Genomic DNA, 26,772 nt, shown 5'->3' on the forward strand with positions numbered 1-26,772 from the left:
GACGCAAAGTACGTACGACACACGTTGCACATTTACATAATATCTCGATACTTGCTGACCATGTCGTTAGCTTTTTAAATTTTTTTATTCTCACATTCTGACAATTGAACACACGTCAAAAAACCAGTGCGAATCGCGCGTTCGTAAAAAACTCGTTTTCTCGAAAACAATCGTTTAGAAGTTTCGCGCGTGGTAATTGACGACGACAATAAAAAATTCGACGCACGTTTCTTACATTTTCTCTCTCGAAAACTCTCTTCGCGCAAAATCGCGCGGGAACTTATATCGAAATTTATATTGCTACAAATCCTTCGGATCGAAACGCGAGTTTGTCGAAAGATTCTCGAAAAGAGATTGGCCGATCTCCTTTGCAGGCAGTTTTGGAACGAACGCGCGAAGAGCTGCTGCTGCTGCTGCTGCGCGCAGAGAAGAAAAGAAGAAGAAGGAAGAAAAGCAGAAAGAAAGAACACGAAAGAAAAGAGGAAGGCAGGCGGGTAAGAAGAGAGGTATGCCCACACGTATACCTTTCTCTTTCTCTCTCTCTCTCTCTCGCTCTCGCTCTCCGGTTGAAGTTTGAGTCACGTCGCTTTTTATCGCGCCGGAATGAATCACCGTGCACGCGAGCGGCCAAAGTGTACCCGGTAGCCGTGCTGAGACACCATCATATTATTTTTACGGCCCCGAAACGTCTGCCGGCATTATCATAATCTCCCCCAGGCGCGGCCGAGCTCGTTCCTCGACTTCGGTCCCTCCGCCTCTTCGTTTCTCCTCGCCATCCACGTTGTCGTCGTCGTCGTCGTCGTCGTCGTCGTCGTCGTCGTCGTCGTCGACGTCGTCGTCATCGCCGTCGTCGTCGCCTGCTTTCCCTACTATATACTACTACTACTGTTGCAACTACCACTACCACCGCACAACGAGAGTGTCGTTGCACTCTTTCTCCTCGTTCGGTCGTTCACTCGGTCTCTCTCTTCTGACCTGTCCCCGCGGTGCTATCGCCCTCCGCTTTCCCCCGCCGCTTATCTTCGCGACGAGAGGCCCGACGTGAACGCCCTTTGAATACCGCCGCTATTCGGTGGTCTAGAAATCCCGCCTGGCGACAAGGTAGATGTCCGGAGTGGATGCTTTAAGGTTCGGTGTGTCTTGTGACAGTGAAAATGTCGATGCGACCAAGAATTTCACGCCCAAGTAAGTCAAATATACACTTTCGTGAAACGACAAAGCGATAAAGTGTGCGCGCGTACCGAACCAGATAAACCCACTTATCAAATTCAATTATCTCAACAATATCTTGTAACTCTGATTACTTATCACACTTCTGTATTACGCGCGATTACGAGATCGCGATTATCTGCGTGTTATTGGATTGCATCAAAAACATTTATCTTTTACCGCCGTATCAGTTTTTTGGTCACTTTTTATTATCTAAAACTTTTTTTTTGAAGGGAGAGAGAGGTTCTCGTCGTACAATTGAGATTATCATTTCCCGATGTAGATACTTGTTAAATAGACACACACACACTACCCACGATTCTCACGTTTCTTTCTTCCTGCGAGATTCATCTTACAAATGGAATATCCGAATATCGTGCCGAATCAGGAGCACGGTGCATTGTGTGTCAGAGGAAGGACCGGCAAAGGACCGGCTGTGGCATAAAGCGGTGCGCGCGATCGACCAGCCATTACGACGGACGTAAATAATATTTTTACGAGCGAGCGCGGTGCACCGCGCGCCGCTTTCTGCTTTCCGCTCCTTTGCTGCGAGAAAGAATGAGTTTTTTCGGTCAGTGACGCCCGAAGTTCCCTTCTGAACAACGACGACGACGACGACGACGACGACGAAGACGCGGTGCATTCGCCCGGGCGTACCGGGAACTCTGCGGTGTTCCGTTTGCGGTCGTCCCGTATAGGCCGCAACGACCGCGCGCGAGCGGCCTCGTCTCGCGTCGTCGAGACGACGACGTGGCCGTGCATATGTATGTATGTCGTGCGTATATTTCGACCGCACAAAAAGGATCTCTTTCCTCGCATTTATGGCCCCCGGCGAGCTCTTTTCCTCGCATTTTGACACGCCGTTTCGCGACCTGCCTGCGCGGCTAGAAAAGATTTACCAGCGGACCGCGTCGCACGCCGTAGGAAACGCCAGAAAGCGCAGCGATAAATGCACTTTGCTATATATATATAGTGATATATATATATTATAATATTGGAAAAATACTGTTACATACACAGACACATCACAACATGCATTCTTGAATGCGGAATAATTAATATCAAAATATTCAGGTCGTACATACAATATGCACGTACCCAGAGCGTAATGTTAAGCAAATTGCGATGTATAGATTAAATTATGTATATCAAAATTTAATAAATTTATTAATAAAGTTAAAATTTTAATTCAAAAATTAACAGACTATACGTGCAATCCTGAAACGCTTACGTCATAGTTATATTTATTTATACACAAGATTTATTTCCGAAGCATAAAGACAAGTTAAAAAGTAATAAATATTTCACAAAAAGTTAAATATAATAGTTCGTTATCTTGTAAGAAAAAGTTTTACATTTTAAATGAATTTACTGAATTTTAATACATAATTTATATTCCGCACATCTCTCTCGGCAAAATTCACCTACGGAAATAACGAATCCCGTGCTCGACGCGGACGCGGCTCGCCAGTTCGAAGTGCAATTTTAAGGACTCCCGAGATTGCGTGACACGCGCGAGGGACAAGCTCGTAAAATGTTAAATGGATAGATAGAGGTGTTAAAAAAAAATTATGGTTCGATAAAGAACTGAGAGAGAGCCATTTGTTATAGCAGTGTATACGTTCACTTTATGCGTTACGGCCGCTGTTATTCCACTTCTACTACATATAGTGAAATTCGCTTCGAAAATTCACTAGAATAAATTTGCAATAAAAGCGAGGACGCGACAAAATAGATAAACAAGAAACGTGTATCAAATTTTCTTTTCATCTGACAAAATAAAACAACAGTTTACGCTATTGACTCACTCAACGATGATGGCGCGCATAGCTCTTTCTCGCTGTGCATATCGTCCCATTCCAAATATGGAGTCCAGGCGGAAAACACGAGAGCGCAGGCAAGAGCCCCGGCTATAAACAGGTATTAAAAAGAACATTATACCCGAGCAGAAAAGCAGCGCGATGAGCAAACGCGATCAATCAACGTAGAAACGTGGTTCCGAGGATCTCCCCGAGCACGAGCACGACGAGCAAGAAGGTCCTCAGACTACGAGAGACCCACTCGCAAGAAGGGAAAGAGTGCAACGGCCCGCAATCCTGTTCGTCCTACGTATATCTAACACAGACGTGATATTTCATCGTTCTCACAAAAAGACTGTATATAAAAGACTGGATTTTTCATAGTTGGGATCTGTCTCTAAAAAAAAATGATATCCAAAACTACTACTTTTTTTTTTTTTATTTCTTGTAAATTGGACACTTCGTTTAAAAAAAAATTGTCAGATTGGAATTATTACAAATCGATTTCTTTGTCGTAACAAAATTTTTTGTTATTTGCTGATACATCTCACTCGGGTTTTGTGAATTACCAGGAAACTCAGGCGCAGGCGGTTCTTCTATTCACGCCGACGTATCGTCCGTGGCTTTTTGTCGAGCGGCCGAGGTGAAGTGCCGACAGATTGAAGGGCGAAAGGGACCAGATTAGACACGGACCGCGATTCCACCTCGGCCAATCTGATTTATGCGCTATAAAAGGCGCGGTAATAGCACCGTAGATTAGACTATTTGTGTCGTCGGCAGTTAAAAAATACGTCATTCGGACGTCGAGCACGTGCAAGATTCGAGCGGTGCGTTGAAAACTAGGTAAAGGGACCGTGCAAGCGCGGCGCCTTGAAGGATGGGGGGCCGAAGGGGTGGAGGATCGCGTGAGGGTAACGTTAGTGCGCTGACGCCCTTCGTCTTAGCTATAAAATACAGATAAAGGGCGACCCTGTTTAAGGATGCTGCAATGGGATCGGTAGAGGTTATGCTCGCGAGTCTAAAAGAAAAAAAAAAAAGAACGAAGAGAGAGAGAGAGAGAGAAGATTTCTCCCGGCAACATCACTGCGCAGTTTTCAGGAAGGCTCGTCACGGAAAAACGCTTCGACGATAAAACCTTCGCTTCTTTTTATCACATCCCGGTCTCGAAGGACGAAAATTGTCAGTCCGACGGCCATGAAAGCTTTCGCTGGAGAAAGCGACGCTTATACGTATTTTAGGGGCACTTTCCGCAAGATAAAACACAAAACTCTTGAATCTTCAAAATGTATCCTCTTCGAACTTTTGTTCTACTAAATTATTCATCTTACCGTGTTTAACATAATCTTTCACAGTTCTGGAATATCGTCTTCTCTCGCGAATTTGTAAAGCCAAAAGATTAGAATTTACAGATTTTGGAACGACTTATTCCGTTTCTTCGCGTTGCTGAATTTCAAATTCATATTTCCTGCGTCTCTTCTTAAACATAACGAAACCCGCAGTTTCCGTTCGTGTTATGCGCACGTGTGCGCGAATAATATAATAAATTAAAAGAATAAATTCTGAAAACAATACCGCGCGTATATACGTAATATCCGTAACGTAATATCCGTTCGTGTCGCCGCGCTTTAATTCCTTTAGGCGCCATCGTCGTAAACGTGCGGAACCGCTCGCGAGCTGTTAGCTCACGCGAATAAATCGCCCCGGCCGTTTCCGCGCAGGAAACGTAATCTCGTTAAGTTTTACGCGCGCGAGAGGCGTTAATTTTTCACGCGGACTGACACCTCGCGCGCCTGGAAGGTTACGCTTCGAAATATTTCAGGCCGCGCTGGAGGAAACGGCGGTGAGGATGTGCGGCGCGCGGACGATAATTTGGAGCACGCGTTGTGAAGCAATACGAGCCACCGCCGTTGATACGACACAGATGCGACAGTTACGAGAACGTCTTTTATCTCGCGGCTCTTTGAAGACCGCCCGATCAAAGAATTTTCGGTTCTTTATTCGATTTCAACCATTCCCTCCTGTTCGACCCGCGCAGAGAGAGTCCTCTCTCTTCTTTGAATCTTACATATCTATACGTCAAGTGTCTCGCATCCGCGACATATATACAACCGCCTAGTTTATTTACTTGAGCAGCCCGCAAGACATTATGTTAAATTTTACAAAGAGAATGATAGAAAAAAAGTTTTTTACTCGCGTGATATATGTTATTTACTCGCAATAGCAATTTAGTTTAGACGATTTTGGATCAAGTGTACAAGTATAACAATTTTTATATTTTTATTTTTTAGTTTTAATTTAATACGTGTATAAAAAATTCCGTGTATAAAATTTTAACTTAATTATAAAATTGTGCAAAATATTAGTTAACACTGTATGTTGCTACATTTTGAAATTTGTTACACGTTCATTCGACCGGTCTCGGAGAGCTATCGCAGAGTTTCGGCTCTGCTGGTCGCACATACATATATGTACGAGCGTGTCTGGCTGTCTCGCTTTGAACTTTTATCACCGCGAGAGGCGCGCGGTATAATTTACTCGTCGCACACGTGTCTTCGCGCTTTACGCTAGCGGGCTTTCACTAGCCTGCGGCTTTCCGAATGCACCGATACATTACGCCCTTTTTATTTCTCTCTCTCTCTCTCTCTCTCTCTCTCTCTCTCTCTCTCGGAAAAAAGGTCTCGTCTCTCTTTATTGCTTCTCGCGCTGCCCGTTAAAAGTTATACTTGGATTCTGGTCGGAATACAGTTCTATATCGACGACGTTTCCCGAGGGACATACATCACACCGTCCTTAATATCGCGTTTCCATCTCGATATCAAAAGACGTAGGATGACGACAATTGTTGCCGCTGGATTCCGAAACTCTAACTCAGAACAATTTATCAAAAAATTTCGCACGAAAGTATTCTTAGTTCTTTCATGTATGTGTATAGAAGTGATTAATGAAGAATCCGTCAAAAATGAATAATACGACGGGAGAGTATGAAAGGGGGGAAAACATTTAAAGAAATGCCGGATGACGCGCCGGATATTTAAAGTCCACCAAGATGAAGAACGAAAAAGAAAAAAAAAAAAAAAGAAAACTTTCGCGTATAACTTGCGAAGCGCAGGAAATCGGAAAAGATTCTCGAGAGATTGAACGATCGTTTTCGTTCGTTATTTCGATCGCGGGAAAAACACGCTCCGCGAACTCTGTATTTTTCGCATGAGTGCTCATTTCAACGAAACATAATGTGAGAAACTGACTCGAGCGAGAAGATAAACACTTATGATCTTTGTCTTTTTCTCCTTTTCTAATTATTATAAAACACTGTATTGGCGTATTCAAAATATCAATAAAAACAACTAAATTTGTCGGTCACATTGAAATCTGTTCACGCAGATTGTTTTAAAATTACACAGTGCGCGTTGGCCGTTCACAATTGACTAGAGAAAGAAAGATAGAAAGGTAAGATGTTTTTTTTTTCTTTTTTTTTTGACAATTACGACCGATATCTCTAACCGCAGCGGTGAACATTCCGCAGTAGGTGTATAGAGTTCGCTTGGCTCTCTTGGATCGGCTCGTTTTCTTTCTCGCACATCGCCCGCGGCATCACCAGCGCTAAGGCCGTTTATTCCCTCGCCTCGGGAAATTATGCAAAGCGCAAAATGCAAATTTTCAGAGAGCACCAGGCTCCTAGAATCGTCATTAGCTTGTGTACGACATACGAGCTTGCAGCGCGGTAGCACAACGGGATCGCGCGATGATTTTTTCAACGATACGTGAATTGCCGCATAAAAACTGCATTCCGCGCGGTGAAGCAACAAGTTGAACGCGCGCCCGCGTTTTATTTAACATTTCAATAAAAGCAACGGCGTTTTGTTCGATTTTTCACCAAACTGTGAAAATATATAAGTGGTAAAACTTCAATATCTCCATACATCGCTGTGTGTGTTTTAAATTGTCATCTAATTTCTTTCAAATATTTTAAAATTAGATAGTAGATTTTTTCGTCAGTGGTTTTTCTTTTGACAACACGTGCGCGAGAAATGCGTCATCCGTCGCTCGCGTCATCGAAAAGGAATTAACGACAAGAGCTCGGAACGCGCTCGAACGAATTCTTCCGCGTTAACGAGGAGAGGGAGAATACGATACGACCTTCGGTTTACCCTCTTCGGTCGTTCCTCTTATTTTCTCGTACAGCCAGTGGAAATCTCGTGGGCGTGAAATACGCGTATCTTAAGGCCCAAGCTAAAATGCCGGCGCGCAACGTCGGCCGGGCAATAAAGTTCGTTTCGCGTCGCATTTCTTCAGATTTGGCCCTCACAAATCCGCCGCGTTGCGTACGACACACACATCGCGTTCGGAATCCGCGAGAGACAACCGGGACGACCTCACGGCGCGGGCGAAATTATGCGCGACGTTCGCGGAATTGGACGTTCGTCGTGAATCAGAGACGAGCCTTTACGACGCGCGTTCGAAAATCTCTGCGCGAGCTCGCGACGATCGGTCGGAGTTTCTTTCTCGGAAATGCGCGCGAGACGTTATCCGCCGCCCGCAGGATTTATCTTCCCGGGGATTTCTTTCTCGGTTCTGCTGCCGCTGCTGCTCCCGGCTGACCTTTAACGGCTTAACGGAACGCGCTCGAGGATCCTCAGGTTTAACGATCGGCCGTGGAGTTTCGGAGAGCTCGGCGCGGCCACGGATACTTTTCTTCTTCCACGACGAAGTAGGAGGTGCCCGCGCGACGTCTTGCTCATTTTGCCGCGACCTTCACGAGCTCTCCTTTCGCTCCACCGTCGGTGGATATTCGATTTCATTGTCGGTGCAACGATGCACAAATCCGGCAGCTGCGTAATATTATAATAACACAACAACAAGATTTTTATCAGAAATAAATAGCGACGAAGAGACTTGGTTAATTCGTGTTTTTTTTTTGTTGTTTAAAAGTACACGGTTTGAAAATAACGAATTATTAATATTTACGAATTTTAATATTTCTCTCTCCGCGTATTTCATTTTCGCCGATTATTTTCTCCCCGGATCTGTTTATTTTAATAATTTCACGCTAACCGTCGCGCGCTGTCATTATTTTTCAATTTGTTCGATAACTTCGCACGAGAGGAATAACTGATATCGTTTATTTATGCGAAGGAAAGGGAATGTGATATCGAGAGAGAGAGAGAGAGAGAGAGAGAGAGAGAGAGAGAGAAAGAGGGAATGTGTGTGTTCAGATCGGAATTTTATTTTAAACGCGCGGCCGCAAAATTATTCGACCCGACAAACTTTCGCCACGCGCTAAACATAATTATGATTACCAACTTCAAATATGGTCGCTCACAACCCGGCTAATTTGCGTAGCTGCCTCGAGCGCGTAAATAAATGTTTGCGGCGGCACGGAAAATACTTGCGCTCGCGGGATAACGAGTCAAACGTATCACCACCACCACCACCACGCGGTTTTCCATACCGCTCTGCGTGAAAACGTTATATTTCCAGCTTTGACGATGTTACACGGACCGCCGACTGCAAGAATATCCAGAAACACGACGGTACGACGAAAATTATATTCCACGAAGAGTTTCAACGTTATTATTTGAACTGTCGCACACGAGAACTCAAACGTCAAACTCGTAACCCAAGTAACGTGAATATTTGACGACCATTACGTGCAATGCGTACGATTCCCGTCTGGGGGGCATAAATATTTGAGGGAATACGACGGGAGATCTGAAGAGAACGTTACGCTTTCCGAAGAAGAAGAGTTTTCAGGGTATCCCGAGGATCCGATGATCCAGAGAGATTCCGACGATTTCTCTCGCATTTGGTCGATTAACATCGACACCTCGAGCGTAGCGCCGAGCGAGCGCTTCATCCACCACTTTCCTCCAGGATTCAACCGAGATATCTTCAACGCGAAAAGACCGGTCTTCCTCCTCCCCGATATCTTCTGCCTTATAACCATCGGTCGGCCGACGAACGTGCGCCGCGAAACGTCTTGGCGAATTGCCACCACCGAGCCATAAATCTAATCTAGCGTTGTGCTGCCTCTCGATCTCTCGGCGATCGAGCTGCCGAGGTCGACGAGAAACGATTCTCGCGCACATGAACGAAGCAATGTGATCGAGCGGGATTCAAGCGTAAGAAGTAATAAATTTTCTGCTGACAAAGTTTCTCTCTCTTTTAGTATCAAAGAAGAGAATATTCCCTATTTGTTGTTCCGTCGCGTCACCTTAACTCGGTTTGCAGAGCAAGTGTCTTACACGATAGTCTTATCTCGCACATTCGGAATTCTTATCTCGACAACAATGGGATTCGCATTATCTCAAGACTGTCGCAATTGTCCCTTCGCTACAATCATCCCCCTTCGCTTCAAAGTGCGGCGCGATTGTGTTTGTCGCTAAGTAGAAGTTTGAGGATTTCAGATATGAGAATCGGGACGGACTTTAGAGCGGGAATGTGTCACACGACGTTAATCAGTGGTCAATTAAGCGTATATCTTCTAATGTAGGTGGCGAGCGCGTGACGATTAGAGCGAGTGTGTGCGCACATAGAGCGGTGGCGGCGTCTAAAATTCTCGCCGTTCGCGGCGAAGGTCGGTGCAATTTATGTTGACAGCGGTCTCGGTAACTGCCGGAGTTTCGGACGCACCCCGAAAGCGACCCCTGACCCGTGCGCGAGCGGATGAGTTACGAGGTGGAAGGCCGCTCAATGTCGTCTCCTAAAGAGCTAAACTTCGGAAAATCGTTAGCTCTCGTGCTTCTAATTACGACGAATTTGCCTCGCACGAATGAAAAGTGACAAATTATATCATATCTTAATAAAAAAAATATTCTCTCTATATATTAGATATATATATATATTTATACTACGCTAAGGTCACTGACCTTAGTCACGTGATTACGGTATATATTATACATAAATAAAAAATATTACATATATTATATAATATATATAATATTTTCTTTTTTACTCTTTTCCCTGTCACGTGACCTTAGTTTAGTCACGTTTTTAAAGACACGTGACTAAAACATAGTCACGTGTTGTTTTTCCCCCTCTTTTTATTTTTCGAGTTTGATTTTCATGCGTTATTTCTAACATCTCTCATATGTACATCATGTGTACTATATGGTTTGTAAGACGTATACATAGGGACTAGCTGTCATCGCGATGACAGGTTGTGTACTGGCACAACATGTTAAAATAAAAACAATAACAGCGTGCGCGTAGCGCGCTCCTGTGTTATGCTATATAATCACGTAAAAAATGTGTAACATATAATTTCAATATATTAGTTTAGTAGAAAAAAAAAATACAAATTATGTTTGCTGCGTTTAGATATTAATAAAGGAACAGAAGAAAATTGAATAAGTTTCGCGAGGTGTGAAATAAAGACTGTTCTTTACAGCGGCGGTTAAAATTCGAAAACGTAAAACGACGGCGTAATCGGCGATAAGCCAAGTGACTCGTTACCGGGCGAATTTTTAACGATCGCGCCGCCGATAAGCGAATTCCCGGTTACGCGCAGAGCGGAGAAAATAGCGATAACACTCGCATAATTGCGCGGAATAACGCGCGCTCTCGACAAACGACTTTGCGGTGGTTATTTATTATTGCGCGTGGGAGAGCCAAGAAAGAGGAGCGAGAAGGAGGAAATAAGAAACCGCTGAAAAAAAGTGGCGAAGCAAAGGCAAAGTGAAACTCTCCGGAAGAGTGTACGCGGTGCAGCGGGAATTACGTACGTTATTACGAGTCGAAATGTCGGTATTGTGCCAAACGACCCACGCGGTCTTGTAGTTGAAATTGGACGGGACGCGGTTAAAAGGGCTCGTTATTTCCGTAATAACATCTCGTCGTCGCGCGTGCGTGCGCGTCATGAGACCAAGGGTCTCGCGATTATTTCGGCGGAGCGACGAAAAAACCCGTTGCGCACACACTACGACCATTTTTTTTTTTTTTTTTTCAACGAGCTTTATATCCGATTAATTTGAGGCAGTACAAACGACGTTTTTCCACGCTGGAGAAATATTTTAATCTTCCAACCAACTTGATTGTTTGAAATTAATATTTGCCTGTAGCACTTGTCGACCGAGAGTCTATTAATCGGATCTTTTTGCTGGCAGTCCTTATCGACCGGAAGTCCTTATTGATCGGCTCGCTATAAGCTACAACAAAATGAACCGGTCGTTTGTACGTGACGGCTCTGTTTCGAGTCGGTCGGTTAAGAGTGAGGCACGACGTGAGCGAGCATTGCGCAAACCCGCTTCATTTTCGCGTGCAATGTAGGTTTGCGGTTTTACAGAAATATGTTTCAGCAGTTTCTGTCTCCCTTCGTTTCAACAAATTACCGTTTTGTTCTCGAAAAGTATCTACTTTAACGATCCGAGAGCGATAGGTTGAGAAACGCTGCGTAAACGTCGGTCGGCGAAGTATCGCAAAAGTGCAGCCCCGGGTTTTTTTTTTTTTTTTTTTGCCGGTCTTATCTCCGTTTGCGACAGATCAGCGGTTCATAATAATGCGTCCACCTCCAGCAGCCGCTGTCACTACAATATCCGGCTGATACTACTTGCGCAAGGTCCGCGGCCCAATTACTAACGGTCGAGTGTTTCTCAGATGGGAGGTGACCGGTGCGCGCCGATACCGATCGATCTATCGTCGCGGCGAGTGGCGGCGGCGGCGGCGGCGGCGGCGGCTGATATTTCCGCGCTCGGAGCGCTTTAATAAGAGCGGAGAGTTCGCGTTTTATGTCGCCGAAATTACACGGTGCACAACGCGCAAAACTCCGACCGCCGTCGTCGCACCAATCGATCGGTGTTTGCCGCAAGTTCGAATATAATTGCAATTTCACCCTCGCGTGGCAGGCGCAAATCACAATCCGTTCTTTCTTCTGCAACAAGTAATCATCAGCTCGGTCATCGGGTTGTTTCTTGCGCCGCCTTCGAAACCGTCGCGGTTAGGGTTAATGAAGGAAAAGCGATGAACGCGGTTCTCGCTCTCTTAATGCGATACACTTCTCGTATTTCTACGTGGGATTGGAAATTTGTACGATGAAGCAAAACGCAGAATGTTTGAAACAATGCCTCTCGCTTACCACGTGCGTTTCGCAATCAATTCTAATCAAGTACTCGCGCGCGCACGCGCGAACGTAAAGTCTCGCGCGTATGTGTTTCCGAGACAATTAGAGGTGCAATAACAGAGCCGAAATTATCAAATACGGTACGCCAACACTCGCCATTTTCTCCGCGTTATTACGGGACATTTGGATTTTATTCGTACGTACACTCTCCGGCGTTAGTTTAACCCATAGCTGCGCCCGTCGGTAATTCGCTTTTCAATCGCGCGCGCATCGGGCTTATGTTATGATCTTGAAACGGGCTTAAAGTAAAATTGCGCAACACCTTGCTTTCGCACTAGTGAAAGCGCCGCGCGGAAAGGTAATGAAGTCACGTATTGTACGACTCGCGCGAGGGGTTTCCACGAGCGGTTTCCTTACTCGACATTAGTAATTTTACACCGACGGGATATAGAGAGAAAGAGAGAGGAAGAGACCCGCCGGGGCCGAGATAGACGTTCGAATCGTCGTTCGGGGAAAGATGCAATAAAGTTCCCAGACGCGGAGCGCACTTTACGCTAGTTAGCGGTAAGAAGGACCCGTTATATAAGTTTCTGTTCGCGCGATTAGTGCGCTTTGCATACGAATTAACGGGCGCAGCATCCGGAAGATCATATTCACTTAGCCGTTTCTCTCGCGGCCAGATGCTCTCTTAAAACGGTTTAATGTTGCCATGAAGGAACTTCAAGAAAGAGTCTCTCGTAACTGTCTAAATATTTTTATCTTCTTTTTTTTTTTTTTTCAGGCAAACGTTTTGAAACAAAAAAACCTCTTTTTTACTTTACATATATTTTGGTTGGAATATTATTTTGTTTGCGACAAAAAAGAAAAACGTTTTTTTTTTTTTTTGTTTTCTTTCTTTTCGTCAAAGATTCGAGATTTTGATGGATCGAGTAATGCGAGTTCGCGCAACCTTCCGATCAGTTCTGGATGCTCCTCGATTGTACTTGGAACAGTTATGGGAACCAGGTCGCGGAGATTATTACACAACCGTGATGGGCGAGGCTCGTGGTTCGGAGCAACCACGGGTGAAAGTGAAAGATTCTACTCCTTGGCGGCTGCGCCGCGATACATCCTTTCAAACGATTGTCGATTAGCGTCGGTCGACGTGCATCGATTTTCTGTAGGTATACCTACGAGACGCCCACCACCTTGACACCGATCGCCGCTTTTCCTTCGATCGATCCGTATGTGTGTTTCACCGTGTCTCTCGTTGAAAACCACGTACATAAGTTTTCTGCATATATATGTTTGTATACATCTCTCTATCTGTCTGTCTTCCTCTTTCCCCTCCCCTCTCTCCCTCTCTCTCTCTCTCTCTGTCTTTCTGTAATGCTCAAAATTTATTGTCCGTACGATTTTCCGCGTTTAAGAAAAAAAAGTCGGAAATTGCGCGCTTAATAAATCTGGCAAGTGTGTTGTTGCAACTTCAGAGATGCTAGTCACGACAGCGGGAGAAGATTGCGAATATCGTCTTGTGTCGCTTAATACAGTCAACCGTAATTCCGCCATTTCCGTCTGGCGGGAATGTACAAAATATGCCTCACTTTGTCTTCGTTAACTCGAGAGGCTTAGCAGAAAAATGCATAGGATCTTCGCTCGCGGCAGTGACCGATCCACGAAGCGTCCGACCGTTGAGCCCCGGCAGATGCACTCGCAGTCCGACCGAGCGGGATGTTGAAAACCCAACACGGAGGCAGTTACTTCTCTCCCGTTGGGTCAGACCGGGTCGACATTGCACGAGCATTCTGCACGCTCCTCACATATGAACGCATCCTACATCGTATCTCGACTAACTTTCACACCGAAGATAGCGCCGACCTCGGAGAAAAGTTACTTTGCTCGCGACACGTACGTAACACACACAACACACACGAGGATAATTTTCTGATAATCATCACATCCGTCAATTGTAATTATTATACAAATTTAAACAGAGATTTTTCGTTAATTAAAAATAACACGACGAAAAATGACGACGCTTTATAAAAAACATTATTTATTATTTATTTTTTTTTATTAAAACGTGGATGTGTTGTTGTAATATAAAAAAAATGTGAAAACGTTTTTTCTTGCCACGTGAATTTTTGCCCCCGCCCCCATGTGCACTCAAAGGGTATCGAAAATAGTTTAATAAAAAAATTGTTTGTGGAGGGTCGAAGTAGGTTTTTGCTGCGTGGGTGGCGGAGCGAGCGGCGAGAGAACCGGTGGATCGATACGCGATTAAATAAACGACGATTTTATAGGCTCCGCCGAGGGGCGGAGGAGTTATTTCCCGGACAGAGAGAGAGCCGGAGTGTTAACTACGATGTATACCGTGGATAAACCTAACCGGGCGAGCACGCCAGTCCGCTCATCTACGTATACGCGTGTACAGCAAGTGGGTAGAGACTGGCCTCCGTCGTGGTCGTGAGATAGGCCGGTTTGTCGCACGTGCGACCGTGGGATCGTACAAGCGGAGCAACGGCAGCATCCCTGATTATTTACTGCCGGCTACCTTCTGTCCCTCGGGACACACCGGCGGTAATTAAGAACGACTGTCGAGCGATGCTTTACCGAGAAACGACGAAACTCTACGAATATATATATATATCGCGCCGACCTTGCGTAACGCTGCTCTCTCTCTCTCTCTTCCTCTCCGCGCGCGCGCGCAAGGAAACTAATATCCATATATGTTTCGTTAATATATGTTTTCTCATCTCCGACCTGCTTTTTTACCTACAACTCATCTCGACTTTTATCGGATTTTTATCGCCTTAATTTCTTTAATTCACGTCTGCTAATTAAAAATAAAGCGCAATATTGGATACTTAATTAATGAAGTCTCATTCGTAAGAGAAATCACATTTACAACAGGATATAGGTAGTTCACGTTTCGAACACACACACACACACACTCACTTAGCTCGCAAGAGAAACAAGAAAAGCTCGTAAAAATTATCTGGCAATAACTGTGCCGGCGAGAGAATTTCTATTCCCTCTTCGTTCGGCCAGCTGTGGTAAAACGTTATTTTGGAACGTGCCCCGGCCGCTTAATTGCGGCTCTTGCTTAAGATCGCCGATAACGATCGGGAACCGAATAAGTAACATTCCCGCGTTGGACGCGCGTGTTGATATAACATTATTAGGAATAATAAGTAACTTAATTTCGCGAAATGGCGCGCGCCGTGGCGTCTACACCGCCATTAGCCTGTGCTGTACGTAATACCGTTCGCGGCAATTACGCGAACGGTTCGTTCGATACGCCGTAACATCGTTTAAATTCAAACATCGATCGCATATACGCTTCGGTATGGAATTACGGCTTGTCTTCGAAGCGCGCGCAAGGCTTCCACCATTATTATTCGCGAAGCCATAATTCTTCTCCTTCGGATAATGAAATATTACTTAAGTATATTGATGATATATATTTTTACGCGCCGAGAGACGCCGCCTTACACGCGCGCCGGCATACGGAAAACATTTTCACCCGCGGATCGAACTTCTGACCGCGTTGAATCGTGTTGTAAATGTTTTAAATATACCTGGATGTGTGTAAGCAAAACGTATCGAATCGAAAATGTTGTATACGTGTGATATATAATACTGATCCTCGAAATGCGTTATATCTACGCGACAATCTTTATACAATTTCCTCGAGTTTGTCTTTTTTTTTTTTTTTTTATCTCTTTTTTTGTTTTTATCATCCCGTAACATATCCCGGACGTGACTGTCTTTTCCTATGCAGGATGAGAGGAGTTTCTTAACGCTCGTAATCCGACGAGAAAACACATTTCCGGATATACAGCCGCGCTAATCAAGAATTTCCTTCTTGCTTCTGACGTGGGAATACGCGTGTAAATACCTTTACGTTCCGCTGTATCAGGATCGCGCAAGACTGTTTTTCGGTATGAACGAGAGCGCGAATCCGAGATGTGAGCAATAATAACCGGCTCTCGCCTTTAACTTCGCTCCTGAAGCTGAAAAGACCGGGGCGATTTAGTTTACCCTCGTTATGTCCGGTGTCGTTTCGTCGTTGTGCTTGCCGAGTCTCTCTCTCTCTCTCTCTCTCTTTCTCTCTACGTTAATCGTTAGAATGGTGGTGCGCGCGCGACCTTCCACGGTCTACAATAATTAGACAATCAACGGGGATACGAGGGAGCGATGAGGTCTGGCCAAACGATCCGCGTCTAGTATTAAAACGCCGGAGTAAAATTAAAGCCTCACCTCCCCTCTCCTCTGCTCTTGGTGGCGTTCAAGGTAACGGGGGGTCAGAAAGGGGGGAATTTATGCTTTACTGCTCTTTACTGCCCGGGGACCCACTGGCTACTGCCCCGTGGCAGTACCAGCGGTGGTTCTCAAGCACCCCCCGAGCCAGGTTGTAAAAACAACCAGCCGCGTTGGTGAAAACCACGCGCATTTGTCCTTGGAACGTTTATCGCGGGCCAATAGTTGCGAGAGAAATTGAACACGATGTGGAAGTGTCTCGGATGTTCTCGCCTCTCGCGGCTACGACTCTGCGGTTTCTTCTTGCGGCGCGCGACGTATATAAATTCAACGGAGAGAGGCAGATTTCGGCACGTCGTCGAAGTTTGGGACGTTCGTCGAGCGAAAAACATATATTTCGCTTCTATCACAAGCAGTGATGTGAAAAGAAAATCTCTTTTCCAGCTTATCTTACGTATTTATATTCTAGAAATCGATATATTACATATCTCTCGTACAAAAAAGAAACACACTTCATGTACTATTTCGCACTAATAAAATATATGGGTATGTACTAAAAAAAGAAGTTTCACTAAGTAACGGTCTTGTAACATGTCAATATATTATACGATAAAATATCTTTACTGTGCCACAAAAATGCGTGGACGCGCGTCAACGGTGATTTGTGCGTGAAAGATTATTTCTGCTAAATAAAAATGTCTATCATCGAGTTTTCTCTAAAAATTCAGAAATTCGGGTGCGCAATAAACATTTTATGTAAATATTTTAATAAGGACAAAATAAATTTTTGTCTAAATTATTTTCGTATTTTCACAACAAACTCGATTACCCATCAGAGCTCGGAAATGAGATTGGGAGACACTGAGCGAATGACCCTTGCGATGAGTATTACGTTACGACGCCTATATACTGTGGATGTGTGACCAGAGCTGTTTGGCAACGAGTTGCTACGCAAAAGCAACCCCTCGTCAATCCTGACCTTAAAGTGCGCGAAACGCACTCAAACTCGTTGTGTTAACTGTTGGAAGGTGGTTCAATCGGACGGGATTACGAAAGGAGACGGACATACGGTGTCGAGTCCGTTTAGCAATAGTAATCCGAGACTATCCAACGGTCGGATTCCCCAAAGTCTGCGGGGATTCTGTCGTATCCGACGTCAAATACGCGAAAGATAAAGGGGATCGCAATTTATCACCGGCCGGATTATCGTTTGAGAAATATTCGCGCGGATCGCGAACAATTATAAAGTAAAAAAGTAAATGAGCGAGATATAGACGTAAAAAACAAACCGTTTTACAATACTTTATAAGCACAGCACAGGCGCGGGCTACGCGCGCGCTATTATTGTTTTTATTTTAACGTGTTGCGTCAGCGAACACAATCTGTCACCGGCAGATGACAGCTAGTATATACGTCTTACAAACCATATATAACACACATATAAGAGACGTCAGAAATAACGCATGAAAATCAAACTCGAGAAAAATAGTGAGAAGAAGAATTAAAAAAACAACATGTGACTAAAGTCACGTGACGTCAGTCACGTGTTGTTTTTTCTCTCTCCCTTGTCATGTGACTTTAATTTAGTCACGTTTTTAAAGACACGTGACTAAACACAGTCACGTGACATAGTCACGTTTTTTCTTCCTTCTCTCTCTATTTGTCGAGCTTTATTTTCATGCGTTGATTCTGACATTTCTCATATGTGTAATATATATACGATAATAATAATATTTCTGAAAAAACGTGAATGTCTCACTTCGACAATTTATATCGTTGCATATCTCCAAATCAGAAGCACAAACAAAAAAAACGCAAGCATACTTTTTTTTTGAGTGTTTTGTTCTGAAGCGTTTGAGACTAAAACAAAAATGATCGGTTTAGTCGGTCTTGAGATATTGCTTTATGAAAATCTTCTCAATTGTATGAATTTTGCGTAGAAGAGGTACTACCGTGTGCCTCTTGATTCGTACGACATGAATCGAGAAACACATCCAAAAAACGTCTAATCAGCGTCGCGATAAGAGTGGCAACAATCAATATCGAGAAAATCGATTGTGATTATTTACACACCCTTTTTTTGGTAGAATATATATTATAAGCGCGTTTCCTCCTTATCAGCAATAACCGGGAAGTCGAATGTAATTGCGTGTATTCTCGCATAAACTTTAAAGCTATAAAAAGTATTACATCGAATCCATTTTCAATAAAATCGTTCCGTGAATTTCACGATTAAATTGATAAATCATTCAAATGAGACCTCTCTCTCGTTATTGCAAACTACTGCGGAAGAGAATTGAACTGATTTCGATTTCTGCGACGGAAAGGAAATGAGGGACCGGAGAAGCCGTTCGATCGAATACAGAATATCGGCGATCAAACGACATCCGACATTCGTAAACCTGGAAGGCAGTGCCTTGTAACTAGTCATTACGACGAATTCCCTTAGGTAATTTCTCTTCGCGCGCGCGCGTGCGCGCTCTCGAGGCCGACCCGGTTTTAGAAAATATCGGAGAAAAGAGAGAGGCCGTAAAAAAAAAAAGACGGTAAATGATTCATAACGCGCTCGACTTCCTCCGTCAAAGGAGCCGGCGTTTATCCGATCGATAAATAATATTGGCAATTATTGCGGTTAAACTTTAACGACAAAGCCAGTCGCGCGGCGGTCTTCCGCTCTTTCTCCTCCTCCTTCTTCCTCGCATCGTTTCTCAATGATTGCCGATTACCGATTAGGGTAGTAATTATTTCCTTCATGCCGAACGATCCGTCGTCGCGGATATACGTTCGCTTTTTCTTTGTTTCGACGAAAACTGACGCAAATTAACGTACCACAAATTTTACTGCGGTGCAGAAACGCATCAATAAACGTGCGTTCAAGTAACGTCGTTAGATCGTTTTTTTTCCTCAGAAGGACAAACACGAGATGGACTATTATTTGTCCGCGTTTTACGCTTGTAGTAAAAGATCACTTTGTTTTCCCCCTCCTGCGATGATGTTTTTCTTCGCCGACTTCGCGTTCAATTTTTTTAATACTCCTCTCTTCGATCGCTGGGAGATGCGTGCGTGATCAAACACGATACGCGCTCATCTAGAATACGCTTTTATCAGACACGTCAGGTTGGTAATAAATCACGTTGCGTTGGCGAAATAGTTGTTGCACCCCGACAGCAATGGCAATTTTCGAAATAACTTAGCGCGAGATAATAAATTGCACACACCGCGCATCTGTGCATCTGTTCCGCGCGTAGTTCCAGCGCGATGATGCAGAATGTGGCCCCCTCAGGCATAAGGGATCTCACCGGTCTCTTCCACTCCGCGGTGTATTTGGAAGAGAACTTTTTTTCTAAAACACTTCACGCGATATGCAACACGCACTATATATACATTGTATTGCTAGAGAAATCCTTTTTTGTCCCTTTTTTTGCGATATAATTGCGAATAATATTTGTAATACATACACGACACGAATGGTCAAAAAATATTTTGATTATTCGCGGTTATGTAAATATCTCGTTAACGCAAAAACGAGAGACTCGAGCGATTTCGTGTCGAGCGCTCGCGTTTGGCGAGAAATCTCAGGTTTCACGCAATGATAAGTCGCTCGCGATCCACGCTAGTTTGAGCGCGGAGTCGAGTCGATTCCGGTGAAGCCGGGCGCTTGTGCGAAGGTTCGCTCGCTCGCTCGCTCGCTTCGCAGGAAAGATGGCTACGATCGTAAATCTCTGCCCTGGCGGAACTGGTTATACAAAATAGGCTCCGCTCCCGGGAGTTATACCTGCCTACTCCGAATGCAAACTCTCTTCTTCACTGGACGCGCGCAAACCGCGCACGAATCCGCTCCTCCGACGACGCTCTCCAACGAGAGAGGACCGTTTCAACTGATACACGGCCGTGCTCTCGATTCCCACCGAGATATCTGCCGTTCCGCTTGTCCTCGCCGAGAGTACGTTGCCCGTCGCTCCGAACGGACCGAACGAGCAATTGGGCGACTCCCCTGTTCCTCGAGAAGGTTTCTCGAGAAGTATTATATCGAGAAGCCTGATCACCCCACACACATACACACACACAGTCGAGTACTGATCTAAGCTATTCGAAATATTTTCGAGGCATATCTCAGTAATTTTTTACCTCATAAAAAATTAATTATCTCAATTCCGTAATATAATACAAGTCTGATATAATCACGCGTGTACGAAAAATATGTACCTACTTTATTTTACATGTGTGCGCATATGCGCCACACACGTGCGCGTATCCTGCACGATAAAATATGAGAAGATTCTGAATATACGACGGAAATAGCTGAGAAATATTGTGGTTGGGAAATGAAGGAGCGTCTCGCGTTGATAAAACGAAAAGTCACGGGCGATTAGCGGCACGTTGTAATAACACGAAAAATTCCGAGATGAGGTATCGTGACAGTTATCTATTACGCCACCATATTACTCGTCTCTCTCGCGAGTTAAAAATACCGACCGGAGAGCGGAACGGCGGCGATGATGTAGCAGAACGGTGACGGGATCTTGTAAGTAATCCGCCGCAGCTCGCGCTGAACGCTATCCTCTTGAAAGATCGGCGCTGGGAACGGAAAAACGCCAGTACGGCGATTTCGTCGAATAGATCCGTCCGTCGTCGTCGCCGTCGTTCTTCCGCGTCGAGAGACGCGGTCGGAGAGACCGCTGCGTGCGCGCGCGCGCGTGAGCGCCGTGGCGCCAGCGTTCCAATTAGAGTGCGTCTTTGCGGCGCACGTATCCGCAGGGCCGCATTTAAGTGGAACGGCGAGTAAGGCCCGCGAGAAATTCTCCTCAGAGAAAGGCCGAAAACGGTTTTTCGGGTCGCAACTCGCGAGTTTTATATAAATTTTTTAAATAATTTATCGCAGCACTAAATGTGCTCTGGTGTGAAAATTGAAAAAATTTGTACGAGAAAAGCTAAGTTGCGTCACACACAGCGCAAACTTATCTCACACATTTTCCACAAACGCGCACTTGAGAAAGGTAGACAATATTAATGTAACTTAAAATTGATGCAAGAAATACAACCGTGCCGAGATTAGACTGAACCACATAATCTTCTCATTCGTTCAAGTTTCGAAAAAAACTTTGACTTTCACGCACCTACGAGGGGAGAAAACATGCGTGTGAGATCGATAATAATGATTAATATCATTGAGACAACGATAAAAATAATTTTTGTTTTTGCGTACCGAACCACCCATCGCGTTCAACACACACTTCAGTATTTTTCCGTCCGTGTTTCCCTGAAGGAAATTAATCACTTAGCGACTGCAGAACCTTTACAGTATTTCAGAGAACTTTGACTTAACTGACTTCGCGCGTCATCGTGAGCCTTATTCCTCGTCGCGACCTTACGTATAAATCCAGCGCTGCTTGTATACCGTTAAGCTCTTCTCACGACGTCGGGAGCGCGGCTCCTCGCTCGTCGCGGATGAGACGCGGTTGCCGATGATGAGAATCTAACGGGCGCTGCCGCCGTAGCTTCTCTAATCGCGACGAGCATTAAGCCGAGCATTAGAAGCCACTTCTCGCGCATCTCTCTTTGAGCTCTTCTTTGAACTCGTTGAATGGCGAGGCGCGTGGATGATCGTAAATAAAGGCGTTTCCGAGAGCGTTTGATTCGAGCGGAACCGCGTCGTCGAGCGCGTTTCTCCAACTGCGGGTAATTGGAGTACGCTCCAAAATGAAAAGAGAACCGCGGCTATTTTTTAACTTTGAGACGACTCTTCTCAATCGCCTCATCTATAAACTTGTCGAAGAAAGAAAAAACGCAAACGCCGGTCTTTCCTGACGTTTTATTCTTTCAGGTGATACAAATTGTTGCCAGTTTCTTTGAAAGTCAAATAAACAACCTTTTTATATTTTAAAAGCAACACATAATTGTTGGCGTCAGTTTCTCAGATATCGATTAAATTTGTTTTTTTGCTTATATACATATATATATATATATATACACGTGTAAAATATTGAATGATAAATACCGCCTGTTTTTGCCGCTCGTGATACGGCGAGGCAAATGCAAACCCCGTCCTCGAGCGCGCAAGGCTGATACGCAACACATATCTCGACGTCTTCTTTCGTTCCCTTAATAACTCGCTCCGCGCTTGTCGATCCATCAAACCGGTATCCGAGCGTCAGATACATTGTATGTACGTGCTGCACGTACGTATAACGAGCGAAACGTCAGTGAGTGGATACACGCCACTTCGGCAAAAGCGGCTATCTTTCTCGACGTATACGATACGTATATACGTATAAATTCGCCAAATTCCAACTTCTTTCATTTGGATTTCCGTTTCTTTTCTTTTCTTTTTTTTTTTTTGTTTTTGTTTTTGTTTAACCCGAATCTTTGCAAACAGGTTTTTGCGCTTGATACATTTAATGTGTCTCTTAGTTGAGAAACAGTTTTCAAAAATAAGGTCGAAACTTTCCAGCGACTGCGTCGCCGCACTTTTGAGAAGACAAATTTAATCTAATTTATAAAAAAAAACGAGAGCGAATGTGCGTGTCTCGAATCGGATTGAAAAAGTTGTTCGATCGGTTTTTGACATTTTTCCGATGAATAATCCTAATCTAGTGGGACGAATGGGCACGCAAGGCGATCAAGGAGGCATTAGTCTAAATAACACCGTGCGATGGAAGTCCGTACGTGTCGAACGAACCGGTCCGCGCTGTAACGGTGAAACCTTTCGAGGGATCAATCATCATTATTTCGTTGCGTTCGAAACACCTACGCGTCCTACGCTGGCAGTCTACTTTATTGCGACTGCGACGCGATTGCGCGGCCGCAAAAAAATTTCCAGCGGCACATAATAATAATGATAATAACAATAATACAATGAGCGTTATCCCGCGGGGCTCGAGCCCCGCATTCGTGCGACGAGACAAAAACACACAACACGATATTCGCGAGCCACACCGCCGCGTCATTAATTATGAATTATGAATGGCGGTGGGGTTACATTATAAAGAATTAACACTTTCGCTTCTCTCTCAGCGCGCACGAGCGATCGTTTGTTGTGCGAACGCACGTCGAAAGTGAAAGCGCGCGCTGAGTTTCCACGAAAAGCTATTTATATATATATATATATATATATATATATATATATATTTGTACGTGAGTAAGTTCTTTGATATGATAAGTGATTGAATTACCGCATCCCTCCAGTGCGGCGAGAACAAAATGTTATTTGCATTAAACTTATTAATTCTCTTTATTCGAAAGACTTTGTTCTCCTTGAAAAGACGACTTCTACCGTGTTTTGCAACAACGGTCATAGTTCTGATAATTAATGAAATTTCTCGCGAGACCCTTCTAGAAGAGATCCCGATTCTCATTCACGCTGATAATACGCTTACAATGAGCGAAATACTTAACAATAACTCTTCAACCGATTATTCCATTGTCTCAAGTCAGCATCGTTGTGAGACATGAAACAAAACGCGTACGCGTTTGTTGCCAGAAGGCTAAACGAGTTCGAGAGACATTCGACACGCCGATAAGATCGGTGGCAATCGGTGACAATCGCGGTCGAAGGCCGACTGGAAACTCTGAAGAAACGCTTCGGCACGAGCGAAGAAATTGCGAAAGCTCTATTGTTCGCCCATCGGAAAATTTCCGACAACGTCGTCGTCGTCGTCGTCGTCGTCGTCGTCGTCGAAACAATATAAACGGAGTTCGCTGGCTTCGGAGAAATCCACTCGCGAATAAAAAATGAAGAAAGAAAAGAAAGAGAGAGAGAGAAAGAGAGAGAGAGAAAGAGAGAGAGAAAGACAGAAAAGAGAAGGACGATAATCAGCGATGACAGATCGCGCGAATAATCGACACGACGTGGAGTTGCGAAGATGCCTCGCGATTTGTGACGTCGTCATCGAGGCAATTTCTGCCGCGAGGCGGCTGTTTATCGCGAAATTGCTATAATTCCTGAGCGTGACGCGGTATCGGAAAAACGATGCCCTGTCGCCGTACGCTAATGCCTCAATCAGGCTACTGAAAAATCGCGGCGGGGAGAAACGACATAATGACACCCGCTGCGTATATATATATATATAGTATTTGTATTTCTTATATCTTTCTTACACAGCAGCAGTAATAACACGCTGTTCGCGTACATACAAAAGTGTCACACACGCAAAAAAAAAAACGGAGTGCGAGATAATTTATTTCTAAAATATAAATTATATATATATACGTACGTAATCTTTTTTTTCTTTATATCAACAATTAAGATCATTTATATATTCTCTATTTTTATTTTCAACATTCGATTATTCGCCGCGTTAGTAACCCGATGGCGGGAGGAGAAGGTGGGGGGATGAAAGGGGGATGAAACACAACGACGGCTAATGCAAAGCGATACGCGCCATCAGTTGGTTGGTGTAGAGATCCGATCGCGCGGGAGATGCAAAATTTTGATTTACCCCTTATGCGGCCGCAACCCCTCGCTTTTTGTTGGGGAAGCCTACACGCGTGACAGGAATGCACGTGGCGCGTTACCGTCGGAATTTCATGTCGAATCGTTTGCATCAGCACACAGCCGCGTTACATATCCCTCTTTTCTTCGAAACAGCCAGTAAAGCACGAACCCGCGATCGTTCAAAAACTCCTGGGGGCGAAGCGCCCACCAACCACCACCACCACCACCCTTCTGTCCGAAATCCCCGAAATCTCCGTGGCTCAGCATTCCGGCCGTTTAACAGCGTGGGGGAGCGACCCGAATTTTTATCTCGTCGATTTGCATGTTTTAATATGCATTCCCCGTTTATCGGCAATATAAATACCAGATTCGCTTAAGCGGGCATTTCCGGCCGACGACAATTAAGTCCGAAAGTGCGCCCGAGCCCGCCAATTTGCATTTCGTGCTGTACACAACGCCAACGGATTAATTGGGGAAGAAGGGAAAGAGAGAGGGAGGAGAACTTGATGGAATTACGGCGTAACGAAGAGAGGACGCGGATTATCCGACGGTCTCTCTCTCTCTCTCTCTCTCTCTCTCTCTCTCTCTCTCTCTCTCTCTCTCTCTCTCTCTTTCGCCGAATGTATATATAAATCAAGCGATATCGACTTAATCGCGTCGACACGAGTGTCTCTCGCTGACTCGACGATTTATAGAGTAAAAGAGTACGATCGCGCGCGCGCGTTTTCACGCTTCTCCGTTCGCGTCGCGAGCGTATAATACTTCTCGAAACACACAATCAACAATCAAAGCGTCAAATATCAGATCTAAGATCAATCAACGTGTTGCGCTAATTATCGTATTTCGTTCCTTTCGCTTTCAATTTACAGAATATTATTACACATTTGCTCGACGAACTGTTCACACGCGCGCGCGCGCGCGCGTATCTTGTTCGTCGTAATAAATTAGTTCGATTGCGGAGAGGCACGTGCGCAACAATTATCGCGCGGGCGCTTTGTAAATTCGGCAATCGATCGGTTCCCTTTTCCCCTTCGCCTCGATGTCGACGGTTACAGATTACGCGCTAATGACGGCCTAACGACACTCACATGCGGATTTAATAAAGCGACGGCTGTGTGGGCACGAATTTCAGGGCATGCCGTGGCGAAACCGCGGATAGTGCGGTGCAGTCCGATTGAAAAATGTCGAGGGGAACAGAACGAGAGACAGAGGGAACGGGAGGCGCGCGCGCGCGCACACCCCGTGGCATTAGTCCGCGTTGACTCCGCGCGTCATTAATCAGTGTCGGAAGACGCTGTCACCGACCGTCACCCTTCTTCTTGGACCGACGATGGTCTCGAAATCCAAATCTGTCCCTCTCTTTCTATTTTCCTTCCTTTCTGTCGTCCTATCTCGTCCGGTCGTGATTCGTCGTCGCCGGCGCGCAGTATTTCGTGGTTTTCACGTCGGAAATATAGGGGGTAGATAATGTCAAGAGGGACTCGGCGAGACCGAATTTTTAACTCTTCGCAGAGTGACTTTGTAACTTTCTCGTGACGTGAGTAATGTTCGAGAGAGCAGACAGTAACTAAAAAGATACGAGAACGGTTCGATCGGTTGAGACAATCGGGACGAATGCACAAAAGGTTTTTGTTTTTTTCCTCTCTTTTCCCTCACTAATTATATAAGCGTCTACATTTGTCTCGCGCGCATTTGCGGACTTCTTTTCGAAAAATACACTCTCGGGAACATCGTAGGTCTGCTTGTCGATCCTCGCAAGGACATCGCGGCCGGAGTTTTCCCTAATTAAATATGCCTCGAGGGTCCGATTCGAGAAACCCTACACGTGCCGGGACCGTTTACGAGGGCGGTTATAGATGTAAACCGTCCGACACGATCGAGCGATCGTAAATTTTCGGAAACGCGATATCGCCTTCGTCGAGAGAGGATCGTTTGTTCCCCGGAGAGTTCATCAATTTTGCATCACTCGAGTTCTTGCGTTCTTACCTCGTTTTCTTAAGCGAGGATATAAATTTGCTTTAATTATGCTTGCC

The 26,772-nt window shown here is 44.9% G+C and overlaps 1 protein-coding gene across 3 annotated transcripts in view; it reads left to right on the top strand.

Moving 5' to 3' along the window:
* LOC109857467 (MAP/microtubule affinity-regulating kinase 3-like) overlaps window positions 1–26,772 on the top strand; it is a 216,099-nt gene that overhangs the window by 78,610 nt on the left and 110,717 nt on the right. The window lies entirely within an intron of this gene.

Source organism: Pseudomyrmex gracilis, unplaced genomic scaffold, assembly GCF_002006095.1.
Source record: "Pseudomyrmex gracilis isolate BER0280 unplaced genomic scaffold, ASM200609v1 scaffold_5, whole genome shotgun sequence".
Taxonomy (NCBI): domain Eukaryota; kingdom Metazoa; phylum Arthropoda; class Insecta; order Hymenoptera; family Formicidae; genus Pseudomyrmex; species Pseudomyrmex gracilis.